Source organism: Ovis aries, chromosome 2, assembly GCF_016772045.2.
Source record: "Ovis aries strain OAR_USU_Benz2616 breed Rambouillet chromosome 2, ARS-UI_Ramb_v3.0, whole genome shotgun sequence".
NCBI lineage: Eukaryota > Metazoa > Chordata > Mammalia > Artiodactyla > Bovidae > Ovis > Ovis aries.
In genome coordinates this window covers 225,765,795-225,778,531 of record NC_056055.1, presented here as the reverse complement: position 1 = coordinate 225,778,531, position 12,737 = coordinate 225,765,795, and the positions used below count along the sequence as shown (strand labels likewise).

General features: G+C 39.3%; 1 non-coding gene across 1 annotated transcript; it reads left to right on the top strand.

The window, feature by feature from the left end:
- Positions 1-12,167: 12,167 nt before the first annotated feature.
- Positions 12,168-12,239, top strand: TRNAS-GGA (transfer RNA serine (anticodon GGA)). The gene has a single exon. It is a non-coding gene; the product is annotated as a tRNA-Ser (tRNA).
- Positions 12,240-12,737: the final 498 nt, after the last annotated feature.

The window sequence follows — 12,737 nt, the reverse complement described above, 5'->3', positions numbered from 1 at the left end:
CTGAGACAATGGGGACATTTCATGGCATCATCATATTTTGTATTTTCTACCCTTTCTCTTCCTGAGACCCCTTTCTAGCTTCCATTTGCACTCAATATATTCTACACACATTTTAATCTTCTTCCCCTAAGAACAATGGTGAAGAATCAGAAGATCCAAGTCCACATCCCAATCATAATTAACTGTACGTTGGACACATTTAGGCTGCTCTAGTCTCAGTTTCCTCATTTGTAAAAACAGGCATCAGATGATTTATAGACTCATCCACTTCAACACAACTATTTATGGGTCTGTGAACACCTTGTCTATGAGGATGCTGCTGTCATTTTATACTGTTGTATCATTTCCTCTCCAGAAGGATTGCACTGGATTTACACTTATCTCTAATGGTAGAATGAGGGCTTGAAGTCCTTGATAATGGATGGCCTAATAGCAAATACATGGTGAGTGGGAGGGATGCCCTTCCTAAGCTCCCTGAACTTTCAATATAGAAGCTGTCTCTTCCAAAAGATGCAACTGATAGTTTTGGTTGGGAATAAGAAAAGAGTTCCAAATAGGAAAAGGAGTACGTCAAGGCTGTATATTGTCACCCTGCTTATTTAGCTTATATGCAGAGTACATCATGAGAAACACTGGGCTGAAGGAAGCACAAGATGGAATCAAGATTGCCAGGAGAAATATCAATAACCTCAGATATGCAGATGACACCACCCTTATGGCAGAAAGTGAAGAACTAAAGAGCTTCTTGATGAAAGTGAAACAGGAGAGTTAAAAAGTTGGCTTAAAGCTCAACATTCAGAAAACCAAGATGATGGCATCTGGTCCCATCACTTCATGGCAAGTAGATGGGGAAGCAGTGGAAACAGTGGCTGACTTTATTTTGGGGGGCTCCAAAATCACTGCAGATGGTTACTGCAGCCATGAAATTAAAAGCCACTTACTCCTTGGAAGGAAAGTTATGAGCAACCTAGACAGCATATTAAAAAGCAGAGACATTACTTTATCAACAAAGGTCTGCCTAGTCGAGGCTATGGTTTTTCCAGTAGTCATGTATGGATGCAAGAGTTGGACTATAAAGAAAACTGAGCGCCAAAGAATTGATGGTTTTGAACTGTAGTGTTGGAGAAAACTCTTGAGAGTCCCTTGGACTACAAGGAGATCCAACCAGTCCATCCTAAAGGAAATCAGTCCTCGGTGTTCATTGGAAGCACTGATGTTGAAGCTGAAACTCCAACATTTTGGCCACCTGATGCAAAGAGCTGACTCATATGAAAAGACCCTGATGCTGGGAGAGATTGAAGGCAGGAGGAGAAGGGGACGATGGCGGATGAGATGGTTGGATGGCATCACTGACTCTATGGACATGAGTTTGAGTGAACTCCAGGAGTTGATGATAGACAGGGAGGCCTGGCGTGCTGCAGTTCATGGGGTCGCAAAGAGTCAGACACGACTGACTGAGAGACTGAACTGAACCAAAGAAAAAAGGAAATGATGTTACTGCTTTTTTAAAAACTTTTTATTTTTTATTGGAGTATGAGTGTGTGCTGTGCTAAGTTGCTTCAGTCATGTCTGACTCTTTACAACCCTGTGGACTGAAGCCCGCCAAGCTTTTCTGTCCATGGGATTCTCCAGGCAAGAATACTGCAGTGGGTTGTCATGCCCTTCTCCATGGCATCTTCCCAACCTAGGGCTTGAACCCATGTCTTTTATGTCTCCTGAATTGACAGGAAGATTCTTTACCACTAGTGCCACCTGGGAAGCCTGTATTGAGGTATCGCAGATTAACAATGTTGTGAGAGTTTCAGGTGAACGGTAAAGGGACTCAGCCATACATACACATGTATCCAGCCTTCCCCAAACTCTCCTCCTATTCAGGCTGCCACATAACATTGAGCAGAGTTCCCTGTGTTCTACTGTAGGAACTTGTGGTTTATCCATGTTAAATATGATGCTATTTTGAGGAATAGCATCAGTCAATCTACTTTCCTTAAGAGGGATAGGGAGGCTGCAGATATGAAAGTGCAAATGTCCTGAAGGCCCAAATTCATGGTTCTGGAATGACATCCTTACTCTGTGGGAATCATATCTACTGATGGTAAAAGGAGCAAACAGGTGACTCATGAAATCTTCAGTAGGTCCTTGGGCATCAGGAAGCACAGCATCTTCTGTTATAAAGTTCACAGAATTGATTAATCCAATCATACACTCTGCAGGTTAAGCATGTTCTCTGCCCCCAGTCTCTATGTCATTCTGATGAGCAACTTCCCGTCATCACCGGGGACAAATAGTTCTTCCAGCGATGAGAAGGTTGAGAAGAACACAGGGCTATCCAACCTGAAGAGACATTAAGAAGGAAATAAAGGAGGATGAAATTTTCCATGCTTTCCCCGTCTATCACCTTCACTGAGAGCTGACTGAGAGCTGCCTCAGGACAATGACTATGTCTTTTATGTGTCTTTGAACATATGAAGTCCTTATACCCTCTATATGCATTGAAATATTACCTGGAGTAGCTTGGAATTGAGGGCTTATAATCTATGAAACCAACACACTAGTATCCAAAGGAAAGGTGGTTGCAGCTGCTGGGACAGAAAGCCTAATTTGGAAGGCACAAATACTTCTCCCTGTGGCTTTCGTGGCGCTTTCTGCCTAGGTCTGCTCCCTGCCACTGGAGCTTGAGTCCTTGTTCCATGCTAATGGATCAAGAACTGAGAATGGACTATGGGGTGGGAGGCAAGGAGCACACAAAATAGAAGATCTTATGTCTCACTTTACCCAGAGCAGTACAGGTTTGAGCCTGTAGTCCTGGTGACATATCTGTTTAACATTTTCTTGAATTTTTCATTTTTAATGCCATTTTCCAATTAGAACTTACATTTAAATATTGTGGGGTGGGTTTTGTAGATCCTCCATTGTGTATGACTAACTGCTGCCACATTATATAGTTTTGAGTTCTCCATGCAGAGATCTGAGTCCTTTAATACATGGTTATATCTGAAAGATAACTGGAAGTAACTCATTTCCCAACCATTTCTAGATGCAGTGAAACAACCACTTTTCTTTCAAAGACAGGAGGCTGCTTCCTGATAAAATAAAGTACATTCAGATAAGAGATTATGGGAGGCTAACTCTGCTGGTATTGGGAGAAGTGTTTGAAGATGTTGCCTTTGCCAGCTTTGTTGCGCTATCCAGGGATGTTATGACCTTAGCTATGATCTGTGCAGTTGGCTGCCAGATTGCCATTTGTTGGGGAGTTCAGGTTTGTGGAAAAACTCCAAAAAGTCTAGGTTATGTGACCATGAAATATATGTGGGGAAGAGATACTAATCTATTCAGCCATAGAATGCTTGGAAAGTTATTAAAATGTTCTATTATGGAGATTTTATAATTAAATCTATGTTGCAAGGCAAAAACTGCATATTTCTCTGGTAATTTTAAAAATTTCTATACTAAGCCTTAAAAACAGAAATGAGTTAAAGAATGATTAAAGTGTGTGCATAGTAAAAAGTAATTGCTAAATTTCTATTTCTCAAGGAAGTTGATGATGAACTTACAATTGGCTCAGAATGCTGCCCATGTTTTTCATTCACCCTGGGAACTCTCATAATAAAACTGACTGTAAGAGAGCCAGGAGGCATAAATCTTTTGAGGTAACATCAGCAGCTATTTTATTTCGCTTTTTGATTTTTTACTGAAATATAGTTGATTTGCAATGTTGTATTCTGATGTATAGCAAAGTGATTCAGTTATACATTTATGTATTCTTTTAAAGATTATCTTCCATTATAGGTTATTATAAGATATTGAATGTCATTTTCTGTGCTATACAGTAGGTCCTTGTTCCTTATTAATCCATATACAGTAATTGTAGTGTGCATATTTTAATCACAAACTCTTAATTTATTTCTTCCCCTCATCTCCCTTTGATAACCATAAATTTGTTTTCTGTCTGTTGAGTCTTTTTCTGTATTCTAAATAAGTTCATTTGTATCCGTTTTTTAGATTCCACTTGTAAGTGATATCATATGACATTTGTCTTTCTCTAACTTGCTTCACTGAACATGATAATCTGTAGGTCCTTCCATGGTCAACAACTATTTTAAAAATCAGTAATTAATGTTTGGAAATTGTGTCCTGAATCAATGCTTTAATATGTATAGCTGAAGAAGATTTAGTTACATACCATGATTTTCTATTTAGACCAAGTTACTGCCTTTCTAAACTAATTTAATTCATTTTAAATTCCAGGTAATAGCTGCTAATTGGCACCATCCTGAGCAGAAAGACTTTGCAAATAAAGTATTCCAGTTTAATATTAATATTATCAGGTATTTTGATAGAAAAAATTAATTTAATCCTAATGTTTTTGTCATTTCTGATGCCTTTTCTCCCTCTGAGGCGATGAGTATGTAAGTCTTTAAATACACTGGCCTCACTATAGCTTAGTAAATTTCCAGGCGGGAGCAGAGTTTAACACTGTTTCCAGAGTGAGAAGGCCTAGGTTGGGAAGTGGCACAGTGTCATATGTGCCTCCTTCTCTTGGTCCAGGTAAAGCTTGAAGCCAGTCCAGATGCCAGGGGTGGAGAAAGAGGCTTCAGAGTCTGATGGAAGCGGCTACAAAGCCATACTGAGGAGGGACCCAGATGCAGAGAAGGCAGTATTTGTGGCCATTTTGTCAAACTGCCAGTCTCCTCTTGAAAGTGGTACCCACACATCTTTTCAATTTTACGCCTGAATGTGTCTTCAGTGAATCTTCTTTCCACACCCAAGGTTGGATCATTGGTTAGGGAAGCCTCATCTGCTCTCTTGTTTATAGACTCTTTGCTCTTCTCTTTGGGTCCAGTTTTGACCATTGTCTCTAATCTGAATTTTGCCTAATCTGAATATGTCACTCCACCGCTTAAGAGGTTTTAATAGTTCCTCACAATCTATGAGACAAAGTCCAGAATTATCTCCGCAGTGTCAGGTGCTTCATGGTCTTGTACCTGCCTGTTTCCAGACTTCTCTTCTCTTGATCTCCAAAATGGATCCTTACACTACAGCTGATTTCCCTACAGACTCTCCAGATATGCCACGATTCTGTTCTTTAATTAGAGGATAATTGTTTTACAATATTGTGATGGTTTCTGCCATACAGCAATGTGAATCAGTCATACTTATATATATATTCCATCCCTCTTGAGCACCAGGCTGGGCTCCCTGTGTTATATAGCAGCTTCCCACTAGTTATCTATTTTACTCATGATAGTGTATATGTCTCAATGCCACTTTCTCAGTTCATCCCACCCCCCCTTCCCCCACAGTGTCTCCAAGTCCATTCTCTCTGTGTCTCCATTCCTTCCTTGTAAATAGGTTCATCAGTACTATTTTTCTAGATTCCATGTATATGTGTTAATATATGATATTTGTTTTTCTCTTTCTGACTTACTTTACCCTTCATGACAGACTCTAGTATCATCCATCTCACTATAACTGACTCAAATTTGTTCCTTTTTATCCCCAAGTAATATTCCATTGTATATATGTACCCCATCTCCCCATCTCCTCATTCCTCAGTTGATGGTGTACTGCGACATTACAGATACTGTACCACTGCATGGAAAAAAAGTCCCTCACTACCCCTAACTCCTCAACCCCATAATTTTCCTGTTTGGCAAACACTTATCCAATGTGCTCTAGCTTATGCATCAACTCTTCCAGGAAGCCTTCCATATACACCCAGATTGTGAAGACCCTCTTCTATGTGTTCTCTGCTGAATAGTTCTCTGCTGAACTATTCTCTGATGGCAGTTATTATGCTGTATTACAATTAGTGATTTACTTCTCTGCCTTGCCTGCTATCCAATGAGATCATGGAGGGCAGGAACTCTGTCTTGGACCTCTGATTATCTAGTTTTTAATATGGCTGTCTAGCCTGCAACTTGTTGTATTTTCTTCCAAGAGAAATGAAATTAGAATAAATGTAATTACAAAAAAGGTGGACAATTTAACTCTGTTTTGAAGTATACCTACTCTTTCCCTTATAATTAATTAGTACTTCTAGAAATCCATTTGAAATTATCAAACAATGTGATAATGAACTTTGTCAACAGAGGAGCTTATTGTGCTTGTAAGTAGAGCTGTAGCTCAACTATTAGTTCAAGTTTTATTCTATAGTATTTAAAATTCATATCAATTCTTTGATTTGTGCACTGAAGGTTTTCTTCCTTGAAATAAAATGTAGGTTCTCTAAAGATTTTTTTTCTGACAGTACTGGGAGGACAGTGGCAATCTTTAATACCCAATATAAGAAAAAATGTTACAGATATGTTTTTAAATTTTTGATATTAAACTGTGCATATTTAAAAAAATATCACCACTTAGACTTAATTGATCATATCATTTTGTAATATGTGACTCTTAACTCTTTTACAGAAAAGTGTTACGAATATACCCCCAAATCTCCCCCATTCAGTTCTTTTCATTCTTGCCTAGATATAATAATTTATTTATTCACTTATTTATTCAAAGGTAATTATTGAGTACCAATCATTCGTTAGGCACTGGCTGAAATCAAAGTGTCAGATGAGTTAACATCCCATATGGAGCTTGGGATCCTCTTCTGCACTCATTTAGACTGCTTTTAGAGTTAAATCCTTTTTGGTTGTAGGGCTGAGGTCTTGGTTTTCTTGGTGGCAGTTGATCAGAGGTTGTTCTCAGCTCCTTGAGGTTTCCCACAGGTTTCAAGTATGCAGCACCTCCATGGACTATTTACAACACAGCTTTTTTTTTTTTTTTTTACAAGCCAATACCAACACATTTCTTGGAGCTTCATCTTCTTTCAGAAAGCACGCCTGATTAGTTAGACCCACCAGGATACTCTTCTTTCTAGTAAAGTAATGCTCAAAATTCTCCAAGCCAGGCTTCAGCAATATGTGAACTGTGAACTTCCAGATGTTCAAGCTGGTTTTAAAAAAGGCAGAGGAACCAGAGATCAAATTGCCAACATCCAGTGGATCATGGAAAAAGCAAGAGAGTTCCAGAAAAACATCTATTTCTACTTTATTGACTATGCCAAAGCCTTTGACTATGTGGATCACAAGAAACTGTGGAAAATTCTGAAAGAGATGGGAATACCAGACCACCTGACCTGCCTCTTGAGAAATCTGTATGCAGATCAGGAAGCAACAGTTAGAACTGGACATGGAACAACAGACTGGTTTCAAATAGGAAAAGGAGTATGTCAAGTCTGTATATTGTCACCCTGCTTATTTAACTTATATGCAGAGTACATCATGAGAAATGCTGGACTGGAAGAAACACAAGCTGGAATCAATATTGCCGGGAGAAATATCAATAACCTCAGATATGCAGATGACACCACCCTTATGGCAGAAAGTGAAAAGGAACTAAAAAGCCTCTTGATGAAAGTAAAAGAGGAGAGCGAAAAGTTGGCTTAAAGCTCAACATTCAGAAAATGAAGATCATGGTATCCGGTCCCATCACTCCGTGGGAAATAGATGGGAAACAGTGGAAACAGTGTCAGACTTTATTTTTGGGGGGCTCCAAAATGACTGCAGATGGTGATTGCAGCCATGAAATTAAAAGACGCTTACTCCTTGGAAGAAAAGTTATGACCAACCTAGATAGCATATTCAGAAGCAGAGACTATTTCTCCTACTAAGGTCTGTCTAGTCAAGGCTATGGTTTTTCCAGTAGTCATGTATGGATATGAGAGTTGGACTGTGAAGAAGGCTGAGCGCCGAAGAATTGACGTTTTTGAACTGTGGTGTTGGAGAAGACTCTTGAGAGTCCCTTGGACTGCAAGGACATCCAACCAGTCCATTCTGAAGGAGATCAACCCTGGGATTTCTTTGGAAGGAATGATGCTAAAGCTGAAACTCCAGTACTTTGGCCATCTCATGCAAAGAGTTGACTCATTGGAAAAGACTTTAATGCTGGGAGGGATTGGGGGTAGGAGAAGAAGGGGACGACTGAGGATGAGATGGCTGGATGGCATCACTGACTCGATGAACACTAGTCTGAGTGAACTCTAGGAGTTGGTGATGGACAGGGAGGCTTGGTGGGCTGCAATCCATGGGGTCACAAAGAGTCTGACACGACTGAGTGACTGAACTGAACTGAACTGAATTAACTTAAAGTCAGTTTATTAGAAACCTAATCACAGGAGCAATAGTCTACACTATTCACTACATCACTCATACTCAAAGATGGGAATATACAAAGTGAGAACTCCAAGGAGTGGGAACTTTGACAGCCATCTTGAAATTCAGTCTATTGAAATAGACTTGCATTCTAAATCCAGTTTTCTTAGATTTTGAATACTTGAGTAACGTTACTCCCTGGAAGGGTTTTGGAGGAAAGTTCATTAGATAGCACCCTTCCTTCCTGCTAAGAGCCAGCAAAAAAAGAAAAAAAAAAAAAAAGCCAGCATATGTGGAAACAACATGTCATCTTAATTCCTGGTAAGTTCAATGGTAAGAATACAGCTTAGTGACAGAATCAAATGAGCTTTTTATCTCCTTTGCTGACCCAGTTTAGATCTTAGACTACTTGTCCAAGGGCAGATTTTAATCTGTTAGGAAATCATTGGATTATGCCAATCTAGGGTTGGATAAGGAGAAAGAGACCAAAATTCCCATGCTTATGGCTTTTGTTAGATTAACTCCACCCAAGACCTATATGTATTACTCACTGACAGGTAACTGGGTCCACTTCCAGAGAGAATAAGTTTTGGGACAGAGGCGTGAAAGGTTTGAAAGAAATTCCTCCTCATGGAAACCAGAGCACACAGGAGAGAGGTTTCTCTTTAATACTTATTTACACTTACGGTAAGTCTCTAAGGATCAGATTTTCCTAAACTGAATAATTTAAAAATAATAATACATACATTTTCCCTTCCAAGTAGAACACTATAAACACTTGCTGCTTATTACTGATCAAGTGAGACAAAGAAAACTATTTGGGAAATGTTTACTTCAAATGGTATGAAAGTCTCAAGTAAGAATGAGATTTCCCCTGGGTCCAGTGGTTAAGACTCTGCCTGCCAATGTAGGGGCTGCAGGTTCCATCCTTGGTTGTGGAATAGGATCCCACATGCTGTGCATATGGCCAAAAATTAAAAAAAAAAAAAAAGAATGAACAACATAAAGATTGAGTGATATCAATTTAGGGTGCACTGAAGCATGGCCAGGATTTCTTAGGATGTACAAGAGGTGTTTTCTGGGTTCATATTTGAACGCCGAGGGGCCAACTATTACATTCATGGAACTCAGGGAAGAGGAATTAATGTTTCGTTCTCACTGCTCTCCCATCTCTGAGCATGAGAAACGATCTATTTTCTCTTTATAGAAACCTACTTCTGTAGAGCAAAGTGATTTTAACTTATCAATAAACTGAATTAAAATGACATTGGCAAAAATAGTGATGTATTTTGCTTTACTTCAGACTGCCAATCAGAGAAAAATTAGATTTCTTTGGACTCAGTGGAAAGAGGGAAAATACTTATATAACTCTGGTCCACTCACTTCGCTTTCCTGTCTAATACTCAGTCTCTTTGTGAAATAGAAAAAGTACCTTGACAAGTCCACAGGTTTATTACCAGGGCAGAGTTAATAAATAGAAAATTTATATAATTAGAACTTATTATCAATTATTATTTTTATCATGAGAATCCAAATTTTGAAAATCTTTTTTAAAGTATTGATTTTGAAAGGTATATCACTTCTATAAAACACTTATTAGATAATTTTTAACTTCTAATGGACAAGATACAAAAATATCTCTTGGGCTTTACAAGGGACAAAACAGATTTTTTAGTGTTCAAGCTAAACCATAATTTGGACTTTAGCATATCTTTATGATTTCCTTCCTTCAGTTTTAGTAGGATATGACACAGTTACTCACCTGCCACTTTCTCCTAAATTCAACTGATTTTTTTTTTAATCTTTAATTTGAGTCTGTGGCATGAAATAATGGAAACAGAAAGATAGTCTGGACATGATGCCTCCTGGGTACAAAAGGCAACCTATTTGCAAAATTCCTATTGATGTTGATGTCAATATTCACCTTTGCAGGAGGTGGCCATTATCTTCATTACCTCCACCATAGTTTGGCCCCAGGTAATGGAAAGCGAAGTCAAGTGGGCCTTAGAAAGCATCACTACGAACAAAGCTAGTGGAGGTGATAGAATTCCAGTTGAGCTATTTCAAATCCTGAAAGATGATGCTGTGAAAGTGCTGCACTCAGTATGCCAGCAAATTTGGAAAACTCAGCAGTGGCCACAGGACTGGAAAAGGTCAGTTTTCATTCCAATTCCAAAGAAAGGAAATGCAAAAGAACGCTCAAACTACCACACAGTTGCGCTCGTCTCACACTAGAGTAAAGTAATGATCAAAATTCTCCAAGCCAAGCTTCAGCAATACATGAACCATGAACTCCCTGATGTTCAAGCTGGTTTTAGAAAAAGCAGAGGAACCAGAGATCAAATTGCCAACATCCACTGGATCATCAAAAAAGCAAGAGAGTTCCAGAAAAACATCTATTTCTGCTTTATTGACTATGCCAAAGCCTTTGACTGTGTGGATCACAAGAAACTGTGGAAGATTCTGAAAGAGATGGGAATACAGACCACCTGACCTGCCTCTTGAGAAATCTGTATGCAGGTCAGGAAGCAACAGTTAGAACTGGACATGGAACAACAGACTGGTTCCAAATAGGAAAAGGAGTACATCAAGGCTGTATATTGTCACCCTGCTTATTTAGTCATGAATGGATGTGAGAGTTGGACTATAAAGAAAGCTGAGTGCAGAAGAATTGATGTTTTTCAAGTGTGGTGTTGGAGAAGGCTCTTGAGGGTTCCTTGGACTGCAAAGAGATCAAACCAGTCAATCCTAAAGGAAATCAGTTCTGAATATTCACTGGAAGGACTGATCCTGAAGCTGAAACTCCAATACTTTGGCCACCTGATGCGAAGAGCTGACTCATTGGAAAAGACCCTGATGCTAGGAAAGATTGAAGATAGGAGCAGAAGGGGACGACAGTGGATGAGATGGTTGGATGGCATCACCAACTCAATGGACATGAGTTTGAGTAAACTCTGGAAGTTGATGATGGACAGGGAGGCCTGGCGTGCTGCAGTCCTTGGGTTGCAAAGAGCTGGACATGACCAAGCGACTGAACTGACCTGATTTTCCATTCCATTATCCATCACTCAAACTCTGAAAATTTAATTCAAATACCTTAAGCAGAAACTCATTTGGCTTTGGCATCATTTGAATTCTTGAGCCATGATGATAGGGGCTTCCAGAATGTCAACAAAGTTCAATCATCTTTTATTAAACTGATTTTCTTGAGGATTTCAAGATTCAAGGACAGGCCAGAAATGTGATTCATAAAACAAATACTCTACAATGTTTACAGAAGAGTCTGAAGAAGAGAGGACAAAATGGTATTCAGGATTGCCTTGTTCCTTCCACCATTAGAAATGATAAAGGAAATAAAGAAATAAGTAATTCATTAAGCTGGGCAAGACCGAAAACCTAATGCTTTACCTGTCTACCTAACCACCAAAGCAGCTAGTAGAGAAAAATTTAGAATAATTGAAAACTGTAATTAAGGCACTGTATATTTGCTATGCAAGGTAGGAGTCACAGGAGACATGGGTTTGATCCCTGGGTTGGGAAGATCCCCTGGAGGAGGGCACAGCAACCAGTGTGCTTGCCTGGAGAATCCCATGGACAGAGAAGCCTGGCAAGTTACAGTCCATTGTGTCACAGTCAGACACAACTGAGGCAACTTAGCACATGGCACATATTTACTATGACACACACATACAAACATAAAAAATAATTTAAAAAACTACATTATACTAGCTAAGTCAAATAAGTCATGTAAATCAAGCCCTTGAATATCTGTTTGGTTAACAGTTTTCAAACTAGACTTAGAAGTTTGTCTCAATTTGTTCATTTTTCTTTTTAGCCACGTGGCATGCAGGATCTTCATTCCCCAACCAGGGATTGAATATGTGTCCCATGCCGTGGCAGTATGGAAGTCCCTGTTCAGTTTTCTTGATCTATAAATGAGGACTTCATGGACGTATGCTGATTTTAGTAGCAAAGTGTTTTCCTGAGCAGTATTTATTTTGTGCTTTCACTCATTCAAGGGCTTCCCTGGTGGCTCAGAGGTTAAAGCGTCTGCCTGGAATGCGGGAGACCCAGGTTCGATCCCTGGGTCGGGAAGATCCCCTGGAGAAGGAAATGGCAACCCACTCCAGTACTCTTGCCTGGAGAATCCCATGGAAGGAGAAGCCTGGTAGGCTTTGGGGTTGCAAAGAGTCGGACATGACTGAGCGACTTCACTTCACTTCTTCACTCATTCAGCAAGGATTTATTAAGTACATGTGGCAAATAAGGTACCCCAACTAAAAGCTTTATGATGATTTCCTCGTGAAAACAGACAGGTGGTTTTTAACACCCGCTTTTATAGAAGGCACAACATTACTGTATAACACCAAATCCTGCAATAGTAGAAAGAATTAATTTTTAGTTTCTAGAACAATTTTCAGGTGCTATCCACAGCACATCAAAATAAACAAATTACCTCTTAAAGCAGAATATCTCAGATGAGAAATGAAATATTCAGACTCCTTCAAGCATGAGAATTTCTGTTAGTAAAGATCGTTCAGAACCGCCAAGCAAGACCAGCCCATCCATTCAACTATTCATTCATTGATTAAC